This window comes from Mauremys reevesii, linkage group 9 (assembly GCF_016161935.1).
Source record: "Mauremys reevesii isolate NIE-2019 linkage group 9, ASM1616193v1, whole genome shotgun sequence".
NCBI lineage: Eukaryota > Metazoa > Chordata > Testudines > Geoemydidae > Mauremys > Mauremys reevesii.
The window spans coordinates 11,920,581-11,938,843 of NC_052631.1; the positions used below are offsets into that span (position 1 = coordinate 11,920,581).

Consider the following 18,263-nt stretch of genomic DNA (forward strand, 5'->3'; position numbering starts at 1 on the left):
TGGCAGGACTAGGTATTATCTAGACCATCCCTTACAGGTGTTTGTCTAACCTGCTCTTAAAAATCTCTGATGATTGTGGAATCTCCATCTCTCTAGGCAATTTATTCCAGTGCTTAACCACCCTGACAGAAGACTCAGTTGGTATGACTGTCCAGTAGGTCGTTTTACAATGGGTAGAGAGAGATTGGGTTTGGATGGCTTTGAACATATCTGGTAGGTATTGGAAAAGAGAGAGGTTGTCATGGATGATGAGCAGGTCAGATTGAAATTGGTACAAAGAGAGGTTGATACTGCTTTTATGGTTAATATGGGAGGTCACGTACTATTTCAGCACATGGAGAGGGAAATAACTCATTAGGAGAGAAATTGCATTTGGCTTTGGGGAAGGACTCTGTGCTAAGGAATTATTCAAGAAAGGCTATGAATGCCAATTTGTTTTATTTTGGGGGAGAGGGTTGTTGCTAGAGTGTAAGAGAGGCATTTTATCTTCTGTATGCTAGGCTATATTAGAGAATTTTTTCTTTCTTAGTCTTATCTTAACACCACAATAGAAGGAAAATGCTTTTTGTCCTATTGGATTAGAGTGCATGTGTCTGTTTAATAGCAGGTATCTATTTTTTGAATTGAGAACGAATGTACCATGCGTCTAGGTAGACCAGAGTACACATGACTTCAAAGTCAGAAAGAAAAGGTGAGATCCCAATACATGTTTGCTTACAATGAGCTCAGTCAGATGAGAAGAACATTTAATGGTCTGACTGAAAAGTATTGGGGGCTCGGAGAATCTGTGCTTAAAACATTTCACCAAATAAGTTACGAAAGGTGAGATCGAGTAACCTGGGTCCACAGGTGTTCAGTGCTGGGTTATTAACCTGTTAGAATCCTTGTGGATTTTTACAGGGCACTTCTTCCTTGCATGAGGGGCAGATTGTAGGATGGTGCTTGTCAGAAAATTTGACAAATGGATGAACAAGGACAGCATTGTTGGTAACGTGTAGGTGGGAGTGTATGTCTCTCTAGTGTACTGGAGATGAAAGATGAGGTGAGGTTAGGTTATTGTTTAATGTTTTAATGCCAGTCTGGTTTTTGGTCTTGTCCTACTCTGACAGGTTTAGTAGTGATTTTATGACAGCAAACTGGATCTCCAAGTGGGACATAATTCCTTGCATGACTCAACAGCAGCCTCCAGCCAATTGAATGGTGATGTATTGATGGTTGCCATAGGGATTATTGGGTGCAATGCCATGCCTCCAGTCAATTGAGGTTAAAATATGTGTATGTATATGAATTTAGAGCACTGAATGCATATGGGGTACAGTAGTCACATGCTGTATTTAACTGTATTTAAGAGCTGTCTATATTACAACCATCGTCCTACTCTGAGCTCCATGTGGGCAGAGCCCTGATCCCATGCAGAGACTTATTGACTGGGTCTCCAGGTGAGAGCACGGAATCACCTGCACAGAGCTCAGTGCAGGTTCCTGGTGTTTAAGTACAACAATGTGCTAGTACGATTATCTGCTGTTCTTGAGGTGAGGGCCCATACTGCAACATTCTTTTTATTTTGTAGAGCTGCATTGTCTGATTGACACAATCAGTAAAAACAAAATATGAAACCACCTCAAAAGGGGGCAGACAACTGTACTAGCATGCACTTAAGACTGCACTGGGGATGGGACATTTAGAATGAGGAGATTTACTTTACTTTTTTCAGTAAGATAGAATATAAGTGATCAAAATTTGTGAGAGATCAGATTTTTTCCTTATAGCATGGTGATGTTACTCATGGTTTTTGGCAATTCCATTCTTTTTCAGTAGTGTGAGTAAGCCCTTTTGGCACCTCTCACTGGCCCCCAAAGGCTCCCCATGCATAGTGATTTGGAGAGAAAAGTGGATAAAATTTGGAATTCTCATTCAAATGGACATTCTCTTAAGCAAATTAGGGAAATATGGTCTAGATAAAATTACTATCAGAGGGGAGGGTGCAGAACCGTTTAAAAGACCAGAGTAGTTATTAGTGGTTCACTATCAGACTGGGAGAGCGTATCTAGTGGAGTCCTACAGGGGTCAGTTCTGGGTCCAGTACTATTCTGTATTTTCATTAATGATGTGGATAATGGAATGGAAATATGCTTATAACATTTTTACAAGCACTTTGGATGACAGGTTTAGAATTCAAAATAACCTTTACAAATTGCAGAATTGGTCTGAATTCAACAAAATAGAAGATCAGTAAAGACAAGTGTGAAGTACTTCACCTAAGAAGCAAAAATCAAATGCACCACTGCAAAATGGGGGATAACTGTCTAGGTGGTAGTACTGATGAAAAGGATCTGAGGGTTATAGTGGATCACAAATTGAATATGAATCAACATTGTGATGTAGCTGCAAAGAAGGCAAATGTCATTTGGGGTGTATTAACAGGATTGTTGTATGTAAGACATGGGAGATACCTGTCCCACTCAGCACTGGTGAGGCCTGAGCTGGAGTAGTGTGTCCAATTCAGGGTGCCTCATTTTAGGAAAGATGCTGAGAAATTGGAGAGAGTTCAGAGGAGAGCAACAAAAATGATTAAATGGTTTAGTAAACCTGACTTGTGAAGAAAGGTTAAAAACAAAACAAAACTGGGCATGTTTAATTTTGAGAAAAGAAGACTGAAGTGGGACTTGATTACAGTCTTCAAATATGTTAAGGGCTGTTATAAGGAGGACTGTGATCAGTTATTCTTCATGTTCTTTCCCAGAGTTCCATCCTTGTTGACACTGTGGTTACCGTTCACTTCTCCAGGGATGTGTGATAATTGAAGCACAGAACACATAGACTTTGCAAAGGCTTCCTGCACAATTACTTTTCACTTTTAACAGCATGAGAGATCTACAGATCTAGGCAAAACAATAGCACATGTATGATGGGATTAATCTGCAGCAAGGGAGATTGATATTAGGAAAGACTTTCTAACTATAAGGATAATTAAGCTCTGGAATAGGCTTCCAAGGGAGGTTGTGGAATCCCCATCATTGGAAGTTTTTAAAAATAGGTTGGACAAACAGCTGTTAGGGGATGGTCTAGTTTTACTTGGTCCTACCACAGTGCAGGGGCCTGGATTTAATCACTACTCAAGGTCCCTTACAACCCTACATTTCTATGTTAAAGATGCAGTAACTAGAAATGTTTCTAATGCTCTTCAAAACTATTCAATCCTTTACACAAGGCTTCAGATCTGTTTTGGTGGATATGGGGAAAGGCTCTTGGGCATAAGTGATGGCAAAAACTCACAATACATGGAATATCCACAGTCCAGCGTTGGACTATTGTGAAAAGCTAAGACATTCTTGTGAAACATGAGAAGAACATAACTTTATTAACAACCATTAGAATAAAGACTTACATTTCTCCAGCAAGTTTGACTCACGTATGGGTTCCAGATGTAAGAGAAAAAGTTGGCCCTACAATTATGGAGTTTGTCTACCTTTGGAATTTAGTCTCTGTATTGCAGGTCCAGGGTATTATTTCTCAGGGCATGGGGAGAGATTTCTATTTGTACCTCACAGATACAACTTTCAAATCATGTTTACTAGAAGTATCTCCAGGTTGTGGGGTTTTTTTTTTTTTTTTGTGTTTGTGTTTTTTTGCATTGCAGTGATCCATGTAATGACTCTAGGACACTCGGCTCTTCTTTGAGACTCTGAAACACATGGACACATTCGTCACAATCTGAGAGGAAAATATGTGTAATAAACCAAGTTTGGTGCTGTTTCTTATAAGTGAATTTCTGGCATAATTGTGTATAGTTGTGCTAGTTACATATAGATGTGAAAATTACTTGGTGTGAATGGTTAGCTTTTCCATCTCTGCAGATTTTGGCTCTTTGACACTTGGCAATCTGTCCTTCAGGCTTCACTGAATACTCTCTCAGAACATCCAGAAGAATTTGGTTGCGGCTTTGAGTAGATTTACACTGCACACTAAGTCTGTGGAGCGTGAGCTAGTGGATTCAGTGTTTCCAGGCCCATGCTTGCAAGCCTGCACTGCATTGAGAACCTGGATTTACAGTTGCTGGCCTGTGTCTCACAGCCATGTAAGGCATCCATACTGTATTATGCAGACCTTCTGACTCGGACCTGTAGCTTGACCTGCATCCACATTGCAAAATGACAGGGTTTGGACCCAAGTCACAGTGGGACTTGGGCTCTGACACACACCCCTCTCAGGGCCCTAGGAACTGGGTCCTGAAAGCTTGCTGACCTGAATCAGACTGAGTTGTGTGTGGATGGAAGCAGAGATTGGGCTCAAACCTAAGTCAGAGTCTGGATTTACCCTTAAGTACGTTACCATTAATGTAGGTATGTAGACATACCCTTAATGACCCTTGGCAGTTTTAGGTATGCCTCTGAGGCAAGGAAACAGTCAGTCATACAACGAGAGGACTTAGAACTCAAATACAACTTCCTTCAGGCAGTTTTGTGAGGAGTTAATTATTTCCCGCAAACACCAAAGCAGAAACAAAAAAAAAAAAGGAAGTTTAAAAAGCATTTCTGTTATCTGTTGCTTGCGGTTAGTTCATCTAATTTTTTGTATTGTTCCATCATGTAAATTTTGCACCCATCTTCCAGCCACAACTGTGTCAAAGGGGGGGGGGGGAATAGTATTCTGTGAATAGTGTCATATGCCTGTGGTGATACTGTTGGGGTTTCATAGAATCATAGAATATCAGGGTTGGAAGGGACCTCAGGCGGTCATTTAGTCCAACTCCCTGCTCAAAGCAGGACCAATCCCCAACTAAATCATCCCAGCCAGGGCTTTGTCAAGCCTGACCTTAAAAACCTCTAAGGAAGGAGATTCCACCACCTCCCTAGGTAACCCATTCCAGTGCTTCACCACCCTACTAGTGAAAAAGGTTTTCCTAATATCCAACCTAAACCTCCCCCACTGCAACTTGAGACCATTACTCCTTGTTCTATCATCTGGTACCACTGAGAACAGTCTAGATCCATCCTCTTTGGAACCCCCTTTCAGATAGCTGCTTTCAACTATCAAATCCCCCCTCATTCTTCTGCAGTCTAAACAATTCCAGTTCCCTCAGGCTCTCCTCATAAGTCATGTGCTCCAGCCATGACTTATGTTATGTAATCATGTTTGTTGCCCTCCGCTGGACTCTTTCCAATTTTTCCATATCCTCTTTGTAGTGTGGGGCCCAGAACTGGACACAGTACTCCAGATGAGGCCTCACCAATGTCGAATAGAGGGGAATGATTACATCCCTCTATCTGCTGGCAATGCCCCTACTTATACAGCTCAAAATGCCATTAGCCTTCTTGGCAACAAGGGCACACTGTCGACTCATATCCAGCTTCTCGTCTGTACAGTGCCTAACGCAATGGAGTTCTTGTCCACAATGATGACCTTTTCTACACATGAAATGGCATGTAGGATATGTGTAACTACACACCGCAGTGAAAGGCAGGCTGCGTCCAGTCTTACTGCAGAGTGTAGCTACATGTGGCAATGCCCTGTTGCTCGTGCCTTTCTTCACTGCCTCCCCACCATCTCAGAGCCTGTTCCTGCTGCTGGAGCCTTTCACTGTTGGGAGGAAAGGCACTGGGAGGTGGGAGCTGCGGGAGCCTTTCACTGTGGCAAGGAAAGGTTCTGGCAGAGGAGAGACAGTGGAGAAAGGCTCAAGGAATGGGATACTACACTGCTAAAATAACATTGTGGACAAGGGAGATACTGGTTGGGCATGTAGAGAGCCATGTAGGGTACATACCCACAGAGTTCTGGCATGTAGGGCATGCTATTCCACGTGCGTAAGCTGTGCCTCGCTGTCTGTACTGCTGTTTATACCCATGCTACCTATACCTGTGCTAGCAGTGCAGTGTCTGTATATGCTACACAAGGTGTAGACTTACCTTATGGCTTCTAGATGCTGTGATAATACACATAAATAGTAATAATGGATCTTTATATTGAAAGCTTTCCCTTATCTGCTTAACATTTGGATAGGCAACCTGAAAGATCATCAATATCTAACAGACATCTCCTTTCAAGGCCTGCCAGAATATTACATGCTTTTGGCACTGATTGCAATTAAGGCTTATCCCATGGGCTGCTTTCCCAAAGGACTGAATAGCTCTCTCAAATAGGGCAGTCTCGCTATCGACAGTGAGTTAGTACCTGATTTTCAGAGTTGCTGAGCACCCATAGCTCCCAGTGGAGTTGTAAATGCACAGCACCTTTGCAGAGTAGGCCCTGACATGTATTACTGTTTCGAGAAGCTTAATGTTTAGGAAGCATTAGGACCAAAGGGGTTGAGATGCAGTTACAGACGATGGTGAGAGAAGGGTCTGTGCCCACTGAGGAGAGATTGAAGGTGAAGACAAGTAGTTATGTTTGATGCAATAGAGAAGAGGGAGTCAGTGGAGGCGTGTAAAGAGAGCGGGGTGTGTGTGTGTGTGTGTGTGTGAGAGAGAGAGAGAGAGATGGTCAAAATGAAGAATTAGGAAAATAATCTTTGCAGCAACATTCTGAATGGATATAAACAGGGCAAGATTGCATTTGTCAAGGCCAGATAAAAGAATATTGCCGCAATTGAGATGAGAAACGATGAGTTTGAGCTGTGTGGATAGGAAAGGCCATATTGTAGAGATGTTGTTTGCAACGATTTTGCAAGATTCAGACATTACCTGGATGTGAGGGCTAATAAACAAAGTGTGGATGCGTCGGTGTTTGTACCTCATATTTGTGTGTGGTGTCTCTAAGGCAAAACCATTCTAGTGTAAGCAACTGATAACTCCCACCCCTTCTCTTTCTCCAGTTATGTGCTACTGTCTCATAGTAAGAGGTGATCAGTTTCTTATCTGTTTCAGTCCTTCACTTATCAATGGCTAATCAAGTACTGTATTTTCCGGCGTATAAGACGACTTTTTATACTAAAAAACAACCCCCAAAAATCGCGGGTCGTCTTATACGCCGGGTATAAACAGCGGGCAGCCCAGAGCCCTCTGATTCCCGGCCACGGCTGGGATTTAAAAGGCTCTGTGCTCCCCGCCGCAGCGGGCAGCCCAGAGCCCTCTGATTCCTGGCCGTGGCTGGGATTTAAAAGGCTCTGGGCTCCCCGCGGTTTCAGGCAGCCCAGAGCCCTCTGACTCCCCACCGCGGCTGGGATTTAAAAGGCTCTGGGCTCCCCACCGCAGCGGGCAGCCCAGAGCCCTCTGATTCCCGGCCGCGGCTGGGATTTAAAAGGCTCTGGGCTCCCCCCCTCGGAAGGAGGGGTAGTCTTATACGGCGAGTATAGGCCAAAACCTATGGTTTAGCTGTAAAATTAGGGGGTTGTCTTATACGCCCAGTCGCCTTATACGCCGGAAAATACGTAGCTGTTCCTTCTCATTTGCTTTCAGTCTCTTTCTGGTATTGGAGGTTCTGCTGAGAAATAGTGCTTTGCTATGACCAGAAATGTAACAAAGGAACAGAACATGACACGATTCTTTATCTGGAGTTGGGATCATTTTCAGAATGCATACTCTGGAGCAGTTGTGGCAGATAGCAGAACACATTTTGAACTCATCAGTGGGTCAGAGAGTTTCCATAGGGTCAGGGGAGCTCTAGCCCTTAAGAGATTGATATTCTGAAGTAATAGCCTTCCTGTGACTAAGTCATCGTCATTGTGGTGGTGGAGTTCTGAGTAGCAGTCCCCAAAGTAAAAAAGGAAGGGAAACAGTGAGCTCAAGTAAACAGACCCTACATGGGGAGAAGATTTCGGATAGTAGAAGGCTCGTTAATATATCAGACAAAGGTATACCATGATCCAGTGGCCAGAAGTTGAAACTAGATAAATTCAAGATAGAGATAAGGTGCCCATTTTTAACAGTGAGGGTAATTATAAATTGGAACAATTTACAACAGCTGTGGTGGATTCTCCATCACTTAAAGCTGTAAATGAAGACTGGACGTCTTTCTAAAGAATATGTTGTTGTTTAACTAAAAGATGTGGACTTGATGCAGGGATTACTGTGTGAAATTCTATTGTCTGTGTAACACAAGTGGTCAAATTAGATGATGGTATTGGTCCCTTCTGGCCTTAAACGTCTAGTAGAACTGTCTTAAAGTAGAGAAAACCTTCAGTTTTTTTATTTCCACCTGCCCCAAAATATAAGGATCCCCTGAGTGCATACCTCAAGGGCACCAGGAGCTCTATAACAAAAGTTGTTCGTTCTCCTCCGTGAACATTAGAAGAATAAACTTTCAGAATATGCAGTTTTAGCTGCATAATTCTTAGGGTATGTCTACACTGCAATTAAAAAAAGCTCATGGGGCTTGGGCTGTAGGGCTATAAAAGTGCAGTATAGACATTTTAGCCTGGGTTGTGAGACCCCTCGAGTGGGGAGGGTCTCTGAGGGCTTGTCTACTACACTCACGTTGTAACTTGAGTTGCTCAGTGAAAGAACCCCTCCCCCCCCGAGTGACGTAAGTTGCATCAACTTAAAGGGGTGTCTACACCATGCTGTGTTGGCTGGAGACACTATCCCGCTGACAGCTTCCACCTCTCATTGAGGTGGAGTAATTACGTCAGTGGGAGAGCATTCTCCCACCAATGTAGCGTGGTACTGAAGATAAGCCCTGAGCCTGGGCTTCAGCCCAAGTCTGAAGTCTACATTGCAATTTTATAGGCCTAAGAGCCTGTCAGCTGACCCAGGCCAGCCGCAGCTGTGCCGTGGATCTTTTATAGCTGTGTAGATGTACCCTTGTTGACATCAGTGGGAGATGAGAAGCAACATACACCAAATTTAAAATGGGAGCTTAGAATGCTTAATAAATGGCATTCCAGGCATTTACTTTGATGAGCGTTTTCCCTTCCAAAAGCGCCATTATTCTAGAGGAGGATGCTTTGATTAGCAAGGTATGCCTCAGGTATGTGTAGAAGTATCTGTTTCGAAGCATTAATCCTTGAAGCCATGGTTTATGATTTATATTAAGAGATTCAGTTTTACTAGGGGGAAGATGTATGTATTAACCATAAGTATAGTTAAAAAGAAGAGTGAGCAAAGTATGCTGGTATCTGTAAATTGAACAAACATGCTGTCAGTGTGTCATGTATAGTACTTCAAAAATATTTAAAGTAGATTTTTCAATTCTGAAACATATTCCCAGCAAATCAGGACAATTTTAGTGGTATCTCACAGTTTGGGCCGAAATTATCTGACATCATTCCTTTAAAATATCTTGGATTGCAGGAAATTTTGAGTGGTTTCCTGGGGTGCGATGGCAATGCTGCATTTTAAATTTGCAAAGATGCTTGCATTAGAAGTTTCCTTCCTCTTTTTATCCTCCCAGAGGCTTACAATTTAACTTCAAACATACTTTTTGTGCCATTGCTAGTTCTGTTTCCTGTCAAAAGGTGACTGTGTGTGCGGGCAGTTTGGTAAAACTTGTTTTTCATTTTTGAGTTCTCTGTCTATGTAGGGAAAGGCAAGCAGAGAAGGATTGGTTTGTATGCTCCCAATACATTTTTTTCATGCTGCCAATATGTTTCTGCTACTTTCCAGGTAACTAAAACACCTATTTTAAAACTTATGTTTTCTGTGTGACCGTGTACCTTGGACAGATTTGCAGAGGTTGGCTTAGAAACTAGTTAGGTGTTAACAAACAGACTGTTGCACTTGCCCAGTTTGCAGTGTTTCCAGTAAATTTATAACAATGGGTTGAGTTCCAGCGGGGTGTGTGTGTATATTTATAAAAAAGAGAGAGAGATCCTTGCATGCTGAAATAAGTACATTTGTGTTTGTTTCTGTGTGTGCCATTGTGTATTTACAAACATTCAGATAAACATGGCTGGTTGTGTTTACCTGGCAGTGTAATTACTAAAGTCTCACATGCCTCATCAGAAAACACAAAGATATTAATTGCAATAGAGCTCTGTTCATACAGTTATATGATTATGGAATTTAAATGCACGGAATTCCCATGACTACTAACAAAAATTCCCACTGCAATCATAACTTGGCTCCCTTGTGTATGCACAATATTTGCTGCATATACTGTATATATTCAGCTTACAAAATTTAGCCCAAGCAGTCAAAGTTTTGCCAAGTTATCGGCAACTGAAAGCAGGGTCTTATGGGAAGTGTTGATCAACCCTAATAATAGGTGGTGCTACTGCCTTGCCTATAACATGCGAACACAGCCTCCGCTGTCATTGTGTTCCTTCTGACCACCATAGGCAGCGAGCTGGAACTCAGTGGAGTCTGTCTGCTGCTCTGTCAGCTCCTTTTTTTCCTTTTGGGAGAACTAAGAACATAATAATGGCCATAGGTGTCAGACCAATGGTTCATCTAGCCCAGTATCCTGTCTTCTGACAGTGGCCAATGCCAGGTACTTCAGAGGGAATGAACAGCACAGGAAATCATTGAGTGATCCAGCCCCTGTTGTGCACTCCCAGCTTCTGGCAAACAGAGGTTAGGAACACCCAGAGCATGCGATTGCATCCCTGACCATCTTGGCTAATGGCCAGTGATGGACCTATCCTTTGTGAACTTATGTAGTTTGTTTTTGAACCTCGGTATAGTTTTGGCCAGTTAGTGCGTGTGTGTATATGTAAATTTACTGTTGCCCTTTTTGACTGAAGCATCTAGGCAAAGTTTGGAGCCCTGGGGACCAGTGTTCTAGTTGGAAGTAGAAATTGATGGAGTCTGGTAAATTTTTATTTTTTTTTAAATTCAATCTTGTTTATTTACAAGGAATGCACAAAGTCCTGTCTGTCTGAATGCAGAAGGAACCAAGAACACGCGCTTACAGCAACCAAGCGTCTTTAGCCAACACCAGACGCAAGAGCTCTCTTTCTAGCTTTTTCCAAGCAGACTGTGCTTACAAAGTTCCCACTTGGCTTTCTTTCTTTCTGTACTTGTGTGTTGTCAGTTTCTACGTGATCTCTTTTCCCTGATATAAGCACACGGCTACACAAAACAATACCCAGCCAAAAGTTTCTGGGCCAGGTTCTCAGACACTGTTTTGTTCTAGGTGGGGACTTGTGCATACAATGATGTTAACTGAAGAGTGTGTTCACACCTGTCAATCTCAATGGGGTTCTAGCTCCACTCATAACAAAGTTTCACTCAGCTCATAACCATATGTACATCAGATATACTTGCTAAATCATCCTTTGCTGTTGGGTCTGAAGTCAAGAGTCAAGCTAACCCTCTCTCCTTTTAATTATGGCAGTCACATCCCGTGGTGATGGTAGGGGATTCAATTATTATCAAGCTGCTTCTATGCTACCATAAAATCCTCTACAATATAGGGGCACAGGCATGATAGTATGGGTGTGTGGCAGCAGTTCTCAACCTGCAGGCCACATGTGGCCCACGTAGCACACAGCTGTGGCCTAGTTATGTGCTTAAAAGAATTCAAAATTTACCGCTCTGGTCTGGCAGGGGGCAGGGCTGGCTGAGGGGGAGACAGTGTCTTGCAGTCTGCACCAATGCTCCTGCCAGCAGAAGGCTGGTGAATGCCGCAGGGGGCGGGAGAGTGGGTGTGTGGGTAGGTTGGGGGGGGGGGCTGTGGGAACTAGAGGTTTTCCAGGGAGCTACAGCACCCCAGGTTTTAGGTGGGACTCTGCTCCTGTCCTCCCTTCTCAGCTCCTGGCTTCTGGTCCATGCCAGGTGCTCTGCTCCTGGCCCGGTGCTGGGGGTCCCAGCTGCCTGTCCCCACATGGTGGGGTCCGGGTTTGGCTGCTGCTTGGCCCCAGCCCCACGTGGTGGGTCTGGGTCCTGGCTGCCCGGCCCTCGCCCATGGCTCTGCTCCTGGCCCCGTGCTGGGCGGGGGCTCTGGGCATAGGGGACTGTGGGTGGTTTTTTTTGGGGGGGGGGGGCACTGGTTTTCAATCTGCAGCCCATGTAACACATTGTGGGCCACATATGGGAGCCACAGGAGTATGGAGAATCATGAAGAATCCCTGTCTGGTTGAGGGGTGAGCCGCAGGAAGATGAGGGAGTGTTCATTTAAATATTAAATAAGTAATAAGGCACAAAAGTCTGTATTAGTGCTTGTTAATGCACATCGCCACGTATATAGTGAGCCACAGGCAAAAGCAGCAGGAGGGATCTTGAGCAGAGAGTGGGAGCAAATTATACAAATGGGATTGGGGAAAGATGCGGGGGTGAGGGGAATAAAATTGAGCAGAAGGGAAAAAGTTAAAATAGTTGTAGAAAGGCCTTTATTATGACTTGAAGTTGTTGATTTATTGGAATGTGGCATGTTGATGTAGGTTTTCATTTATTATTGTAATGAGATTTACCTGTAGAGAAGGAGGTTCCAAACTGTGTAATACTGCTACTTAACTGTAGCATCACGAGCACTTTAGGTAGTCACAATTAAGACACCTCAAGTTGTGTGTGTCATGTAAATGGAGCAAAATCCCCATCAGGCATTATCCTCAGGCACCTTTCTTTGAAGTATTGTTATTCCCATTAGTGGTTTAAAGAAAAGCCACTCTTTTGCTGCAGTGGGACTCGTAGCAAAGTTGTACTGATAGCTCATTTTATAATTGGCTAATAACTTACACCTTGTATTATGGCTTATTGCATCCAGTTTAATATCTGCCATCTCGTTGGATCCCTGTTCAGTGGTAGAACTTGAACTTTTTTGGACTAGTCTGTAAGGCTTTGGCTACACTTGCACTTGAAGCGCTAAGTGTAGTCAAAGCGCCAGCGCTGGGAGAGAGCTCTCCCAGCGCTGTCCGTACTCCACCTCCCTGTGGGGAATAACGTACAGCGCTGGGAGCCGCGCTCCCAGCGCTGGGGCTTTGACCACACTGGCGCTTTGCAGTGCCGCAATTTGCAGCGCTGGAGAGGGTGTGTTTTCACACCCTGCTGCAGCGCTGCAAATTTGCAAGTGTAGCCAAGGCCTAAGAAGTTTATAGAAGTACCAGGGGTGGCTCCAGGCACCAGTGGAGCAAGCGCGTGCCTGGGGCGGCAAGCCGAAGGCATGGGACCGGCAGACCTCCCGCAGGCATGCCGCCGAATCCGCGTTACCAGTAGACCTCCCACAGGCGCGCCGCCGAAAGCTGCCTGACTACCGTGCTTGGGGCGGCAAAATACATAGAGCTGCCCTTGAGAAGTACAGTCTACTTTTTTGAAACCTACCTTTCGTGGTAAGCTGGTTTCTGAGTTAGACAAGAGACTTATTTTGTGCTTGGGCTAATCAGAATGCTGCAGGTTAACAAGGATGTAGTGAACAGCTGTCACTCTACTGAACCCTCTACCTTTAGATGAAGTGATGAAATCTACACCATTATTGGTATGAAAAAACAAAATAATTGGGATGGCGTATTGTCACAGGATCAATGTCTACTGCTTTGAAAACTAACATCTCAGCTTTGCTTCAGCCATTTTTCTATAAATGCCTGTTTCTTTTTCCTTGTCACTTATGTAGCAGCAGGAGCTCATTATTCTGAGACAACATTCTATTCCATTGACACTAAATTTGAAATTCCCAGGTGTTACTTTTTTTCTTTCTCTTTTAAAATTAGATACATTTTTGAGAATTTGGTATAGCGGAGAAATGTATTTGACAGGTCTGGAGGCTCAAGTCCATTCGTTAGCTGCATACAAGATATAGCATGGTCAGCAAAGGGGCAAATTCCCCCATTGGTTTTTTTAAATGTAAGGATAGTTCAGTGGTTAGGGTGCTAGCTTTCTGCTTGGGACACCTGATTTCGAGTCTAGCTTTTGCCACAGGTTTCCTGTGTAACTTTGGACAAGTTGTTCAGGCCCAGATTGTTAAATGTATTTAGGCATTGCTCCACTCAGCATAAGTCAGTTAGGTGTTGCACTGCCTAAATATCTTTAATCCAGGCCTTAGTCTTTCTGTGCCTCAGTTCCCCATCTATAAGATGGGGGTAATGTACTTCCTTTCCTCACAAGAGTATTGTGAGGATAAATAAAGGTAAATTAAAGATTGTGAAGTGCTCAGATACTAGATAGGGGCCATATAAGTACATAAAATCCAATTAGATTGATAGAAAGATAGACATCTTGGCCTGGAGAAACCACCTCTAGTTGAAAACCGGTAGCTGGCTCAAATACATAATTTCTGCTGATTAATATAATTTACTGTTTTTATTCTGTAGTTTTTAGGCAGTTGGTGTGAAAGAAATGTAGTTCTTTGTCTTGGGCAAACATACTATTATTTTCTTTTTTACCCTTAGACTTACTACATACCGTGAGTTCATTATATTTCAATTATAATTTTTGAGTGTTTTCTCTAGACCTACTGAAACCATAATGATTTCCTGTTTTCATGTGGTTTGACAGATTAAATAAATACACCAAAAGCAGTTGTTTTAACATTGGCTTTCGTACGAGTAAATAGGACTGTATAAAATCAAATATGAAGTTATTTAACATTAAAATGTTAGCGTTTTGGTAAACAATTTCATTTTATTTTCATGAAAACTGTGACAGTGCTGCTATATGGTTTTTTCCCCTTCCCTCCCCCAATAAAATGCAAGTCTACAGGCAGGTCTTCACTACCCACCGGATTGGTGGGTAGTGATCAATCTATCGGGGGTTGATTTATTGTGTCTAGTGTAGACGCGATAAAATCGATCCCCGATTGCGCTCCCCGTCGACTCCGGAACTCCAGCTCGCATGAGGCGGAAGCAGAGTTGACGGGGGAGTGGCAGCGGTTGACTCGCCGCCGTCCTCATGGCCAGGTAAGTCGACCTAAGATACGCCAACTTCAGCTACGCTATTCGCATAGCTGAATTTGTGTATCTTAGGCCGACCCCCCTGCTAGTGTAGACCTGGGCTATGTGTATGTTGCTTGCAATGTTGTAACCATGTTGGTCCAGTGGCCTAATGGATAAGGCATTGGCTTCCTAAACCAGAGATTGTCGGTTCAAGTCCCATTTGGGATAGAAAAACTCCCAGGATATTAGAGAGACAATGTGATTGATGTAGTGTCTTTTATTGGACCAACTTCTGTTGGCGAAAGAGACAAGCTTTCGAGCTACACAGAGCTCTTCTTTGGGTCTGAGCTTTGTGTAGCTAGAAAATGTGTCTCTTTCCCCAACAGAAGTTGGTCCAATAAAAGACGCTACCTCCCCAACCTTGTGTCTCTGTCTGTGTGTATATGTTATACACATGCATAATTTGTGTGTGATGTGTTTTTATAAAAACATATGGCCTAAAATTTCAAAAGAGACTTGATTTTGGGTGCCCCAATTTTTTGGGTGCCAAACCTGAGACATGTTTTGTAGGGTCTTGAATTTCAGAAAGTACTGAACCAGAGCCACCCAGTTCCTTTAAGGTGTTTCAAAATTGGGCACAAAAAACCACTAGTTACTTCTGAAAACTTAGGTCTGACTGTCTGTCTATCAGTAAACCTTGCCACAAAATTACCAACTAAAATAGCTATCGAACGGCCTTTAACTTTTTCGTTTATTTGATACTATTGTTTTTAAACACAAACTCTAGTACTTGAAATCAGATTAATATGGTCAGTAGCTCCTTTAACTCAATTAAAACTAAGTATTCTTTGAAGCAGTTTTTAAAGCAGTTTTATGTGAGCCTCTTACAGATATATATGTACAAAATAGCTGAAAGTATGCTTCAGTGACATTACCATTACAAGAAATTTTGTGTCCATTCAGAACAGATTTTTAACTGTAGACTTAATGCAGCATGTTCATTTGTATGGATTGCTGCAATTGTATTTTCACATAAATAATGTGGTCGTCATGGTAAAGTGTGTGTGTCTGTCATGTAAAATTTTTGCTTGAATTGAGATTGCTAAATAATTGGTCATCAACATTTCTGTTTTGCATTAGAAGAAAACTGTGGTTCAAGAAATCTAAGTGTTAAATAAACAGTGCACTGGGTGACAATTTCTTTTTACTCTTCACTCATCAAAGGAACAGGAACTGAGAAAGAGAAGAGAACATGATTTTTATTGCCAATTATCATTATAGTATGACAATAATAGACTCGTTATGCCCTTTTAGAACTATACAGTTAAAAATAAACTTTCCATTACATTCCTCTTGACTTTGAAATATGGAGTCTCTCTACCAGCAGATGTGTGGTGTTAGAAAATAAAATCACAAAGGTTTGTGATTGTATAGCTCCCCTCTAATAAAGTATCATAGAATCATAGAATCTCAGGGTTGGAAGGGACCTCAGGAGGTCATCTAGTCCAACCCCCTGCTCAAAGCAGGACCAAACCCAACTAAATCATCCCAGCCAGGGCTTTGTCAAGCCTGACCTTAAAAACCTCTAAGGAAGGAGATTCCACTACCTCCCTAGGTAACCCATTCCAGTTCTTCACCACCCTACTAGTGAAAAAGTTTTTCCTAATGTCCAACCTAAACCTCCCCCTCTGCAACTTGAGACCATTACTCCTTGTTCTGTCATCTTCTACCACTGAGAACAGTCTAGATCCATCCTCCTTTGGAACCCCCTTTCAGGTAGTTGAAAGCAGCTATCAAATCCCCCCCCATTCTTCTCTTCTGCAGACTAAACAATCCCAGTTCCCTCGGCCTCTCCTCATAAGTCATGTGCTCCAGCCCCCTAATCATTTTTGTTGCCCTCCGCTGGACTCTCTCCAATTTTATCCACATCCTTCTTGTAGTGTGGGGCCCAAAACTGGACACAGTACTCCAAATGAGCCTCACCAGTGCTGAGTAGACGGGAATGATCACATCCCTCTATCTGCTGGCAATGCCCCTACTTATACAGCCCAAAATGCCATTAGCCTTCTTGGCAACAAGGGCACACTGTTGACTCATATTCAGCTTTTCGTCCACCGTAACCCCTAGGTCCTTTTCTGCAGAACTGCTGCCCAGCCATTCGGTCCCTAGTCTGTAGCAGTGCATGGGATTCTTCCGTCCTAAGTGCAGGACTCTGCACTTGTCCTTGTTGAACCTCATCATATTTCTTTTGGCCCAATCCTCTAATTTGTCTAGGTCCCTCTGTATCCTATCCCTACCCTCCAGCGTATCAACCACTCCTCCCAGTTTAGTGTCATCTGCAAACTTGCTAAGATCGTTAATGAAGATATTGAATAAAACCGGCCCCAGCACCGACTCTTGGGGCACTCCACTTGATACCGGCTGCCAACTAGACATGGAACCATTGATCACTACCCGTTGAGCCCGACCATCTAGCCAGTTTTCTATCCACCTTACCGTCCATTCATCCAGCCCATACTTCTTTAACTTGCTGGCAAGAATACTGTAGTGCATTCCCCCCCCCCCCCATTTCTTTCAGTTTTCAGCAGAAAAAAATTGGAGAGTCCTTTATAGGGCGAGGAGCAGGTAACCTTGGAAGTAGTCTTGTTTCCTTTACCCAAAGTCCATCTTCTTCAGTAGTTCTCATTGTGTTTGACCATTGTGGAAGAAGTTAGAAACACATTATTATTCTGTTAGGTTTTTCTTTTTTGACATTCATGTTGCACCCGAGATATCTATGGCCTTCTGTTCAAACATGTACAGGGCAGGGTCTTGGTCCTAAAGGAGCTTGAAATCTAATATGGAAGGATACTACACAAATTGTGTAATGATCTGGTTAAGATGGAAATAGGGGGAAATATTTTGTAGATCATCTGGTTTCATATGTGTAGGCACATCTGTGCGATCCAGGAGTGTCTTCCCAAAGTGTAAACTGGCCACGCTTTGGAAATAGGATCCTTGAGAGAAGAAGCCACAGAAGTCTTTAAACCATGATTTGAGGATGTCAGTAACTCAGCCAGAGGTTAGGGGTCTATTACAGGAGTGGGTGGGTGAGATTCTGTGGCCTGCAATGTGCAGGAGGTGAAACTAGATGATCACGATGGTCCCTTCTGACCTTAAAGTTTGAGTCTATGAACACCATAGTGTGTATAGAGAAGGGTGATGCAAGAGGGACTCTGGTCTTTGTGGGAAAGCACTTGTGGAACTCAGCTTCTCTTTCAGACCTGTTGTATTTATTATTCTGAATGAGTGAGTGATATGTGCAGCCTGATTCAAACAAAGGGTACATCTACACTACCTGCCGGATCGGCGGGTAGCGATCGATCTATCAGGGATCGATTTTATCGCTTGTAGTGTAAACGCGATAAATCAATCCCCGATTGCTCTCCCATCAACTGCTGAACTCCAGCAGCGCAAGAGGCAGAAGCAAAGTCAACGGGGGAGCCGTGGCCATCGATCCAGCACCGGGAGGACGCGAAGTAAGTAATTTTAATTCGATCAAAGATACGTCGACTTCAGCTACACTCAAGTATCAGAGAGGTAG

The 18,263-nt window shown here is 43.2% G+C and overlaps 1 protein-coding gene across 9 annotated transcripts in view; it reads left to right on the plus strand.

Annotated features, from left to right (window-relative positions):
* TBL1XR1 (TBL1X receptor 1) overlaps positions 1-18,263 on the plus strand; it is a 180,535-nt gene that overhangs the window by 39,972 nt on the left and 122,300 nt on the right. The gene's annotated exons all lie outside the window — the stretch shown is intronic.